At 41.0% G+C, this 2,962-nt stretch overlaps 1 non-coding gene across 1 annotated transcript; it reads right to left on the bottom strand.

The window, feature by feature from the left end:
- Positions 1–2,610: 2,610 nt before the first annotated feature.
- TRNAY-AUA lies at positions 2,611–2,700 on the bottom strand. The gene is given in 2 exon segments: positions 2,611–2,646; positions 2,664–2,700. It is a non-coding gene; the product is annotated as a tRNA-Tyr (tRNA).
- Positions 2,701–2,962: the final 262 nt, after the last annotated feature.

Here is a 2,962-nt window from a genome sequence, read left to right as displayed (position 1 = left end):
AACAACACTGCTTCTGAATTCCGTTTCAGCCAATTTGAAAGTCTGTTCCACATCTAATGCAAATTCTAGGCCTTCCTCTTGTTCCTTGGTTTGAGCTACTCTTTTTAGTTTCTATATGTGAGTAGAAATCTTCTGTTTCTTTTTATGCATCTTGGTGTTGTTGTATTTGCACTAATTAGATGAATGCATATTAGTGTATTCTTAAATGCTCTCAAATTGTTCCTGGTAGATGTAATCAAGAGATGAGTTTCTCTACTCCCTAATATAACACCTCAGTTCAGAGCATTTTTAGCAAATGTTGGTTGTGTACACTGCTTTGTTGTATAGCACATTTGGGGGTCTTATAGGATGTGACTGTAGTTTAGCTGTATGGCCACAATTGCTGTCTTTCATTGGTAAGACAAGAAGAGAAAAAGCTCCCTTAAGATAGAAGGAGAGAAGGAGGACCAAAAAAAAACTAAACATGAAATCACAAAATCCCATATTGGGGGGAAAAATTACATGGAAAAATATGAGTAAGACTTTATTGTCACTTAATGGCCAGTCAGCAATCCCTCCGCCCCCACACTGGCCTATCCACCTCCTTCAGTGGCTTCTTTGGCTTCTGACGCTTTGGGCCAGCCGGGCTTCATGGCACAGATGGCTTCCACAGTCACGAGGTTGGCCGCCTGAACGCCTGTGTGACATGTCATTGGCAGTACCCTGACCGGGACCCTCAGTGGGAGAAGATCGCAGCCCATCCATCCCACCACCCAGCAGGTGCCTGCCTGCACTGCTCCATGGTCTCCACAGCTGGGATTGTGTGCCTATGAAATCAGGTCATTCCTAGACTGTGCAAACACTCCAAATGACCTTTCCCTGTGTGGAGGGTTCAGTGAGGCCTTGAAGCAGTGCAACTATAACCACGGCTTGAGCTCCGTGCCCTAAGGGACCTGTCACCCATTCCTCACTGACAGGGAACCACGACTAAGATTGTACCCCTATAGATGGAACTTGGAGTGAGGAGGGGGTTCTCCCCACAGAAGATCTGAGATGCAAATGTGCAATTTAAAGAGCAGATTTTAGACCACCAAAAAAGAAAAAAGAAGAATCATATACTCAGAAAAGGTGTCAATCAAGTATGAAATCAGAATCAGATCATTCCAGAATAAAAAGAAATTAAGCAATTTTGTAAAAGCCAAGCTAGTGCTACAAAACAAAAAGTCAAGAGATTTCTTTAGACTGAGAAGCAACAAGAGCAGACAACAACTAAATATTGACACACATAGCAACACCATCCAGACCTCAATCCAGAAATGGAAGGTTCCGAGAAGAACAAAACTACAAGAATGGAATTCAGGGATATGAGAAGTCAGTCTTTTATCAGTACAACTACTCTGTGAAAAGTATATGAACAGATATCTAAATGGTAAGGAGGTCATGTAGATTTCAGGATAAAACAGAATGTTTTAAAAGGAGGAATAAATTAATCAAATATAGGGTAACATCAAAGAAATAACGCTTTACAACATAACAAGTAGACAAAATTCCAAGAAGATTATGGAAATATTAAAACAATAAAGAAACTAATGAGAAACAGGACAAAAAATATGTACTCAGCACAAGAAGGCATGCAGAACAAATACTTCATAGTGGTTATGAATTGGGCTGCTAACCTCAGGGTCAGCAGTTCGAAACTACCAGCTGTTCGGCAGGGGAAAGATGAGACTTTCTGCTCAAGTAAAGATTTACAGCCTTGGAAACCCTGTACGGGGTCACTATGAGTCAGAACTGATTCCATGGCAGATAACAACAACATAATAATAATAATAGAAATCAAAAGACGTATTACTTTAAGCAAATCTTCAGCACAAGACCTTTTTAAAATGTTGAAGAACAAAGATGTCAGCTTGAGGACTAAGGTGTACCTGACCTGAGTCCTGATATTTCCAATAACCTCATATGCATGCAAAAGTTGGACAGTGAATAAGGAAGATTGTAGAAGAATTGATGCATCTGAATTATGGTGTTGGAGGAGAATATTGAAAGTGCCATGGGCTGCCAAAAGAACCAATAGATCTGTTTTGGAAGAAGTGCAGCCAGAGTGCTCCTTGGAGGCCAGGATGGCCAAAATTTTTCTTTCATACTTCAGACATATTGTCAGGAGGGACCAGTCACTGGAAAAGGATATCATTTTCAGTAAGGTGGAGGGTCAGAGAAAAAGATGAATACCTCCAGAAAGATAGATTGGCAAGGTGGAAGCATCAATGGGTTCAAGCATGACAACAATTGTGAGCGTGGCCAAGGGCCAGGCAGTGTTTCATTCTGTTTTGCATAGGGTCTAATGAGTCCGTAACAACTCAATGGCACCTAACAACAACAAGGATTTCCACATTACATTGAATCAGTTCTCTTTGTAATGGGCACAAGTTTGGATTTCTTCCAGTAAGATTGGCAGGTAGCTTCCTTTCAAATTTCTTGGCAAAAATGAGTGAATGCCACCAGTGCTACCACAGTTTTTTTGGAAGATTTTAATTTTAAATAAAACATACTTATTTAAGCAATCTAGAAACTGCATTGCTGCAGGGCAAAGTTGGGGGCAGGGTGGTTTGCACAAAAGCATCACACACTTTCTTCAAGCCAGAATTGAACCAGTGACCTAAGGATGCCAACAGGTTTCCAGTCTATAGTCCTCCGCTCTACCAACTGAGCTATTGACGAAGGAGCTCTGGTAGCATAGTGGTTAAGAATCAGGCTGCTAATCTCACAATCAGCAGTTTGAAATTACCAGCTGTTCCATGGGAGAAAGATGAAGTTGTCTGCTCCCGTAAAGATTTACAGCCTTGGAAACTCTGTACAGGGTCTCCATGAGTCAGAACTGACTCCATGGCTCATAACAACAACATTTAAGTAAACAATACTTAAGCATTTCTCTGTGAACAGTGGATGGCATCTTTTCTTAGCAACATACTTTACTAAGTCT

Source organism: Chrysochloris asiatica, unplaced genomic scaffold (genome assembly GCF_000296735.1).
Source record: "Chrysochloris asiatica unplaced genomic scaffold, ChrAsi1.0 scaffold00338, whole genome shotgun sequence".
NCBI lineage: Eukaryota > Metazoa > Chordata > Mammalia > Afrosoricida > Chrysochloridae > Chrysochloris > Chrysochloris asiatica.
The sequence above is the reverse complement of the archived record's forward strand: the minus strand, read 5'-3'. Positions and strand labels throughout refer to the sequence as shown.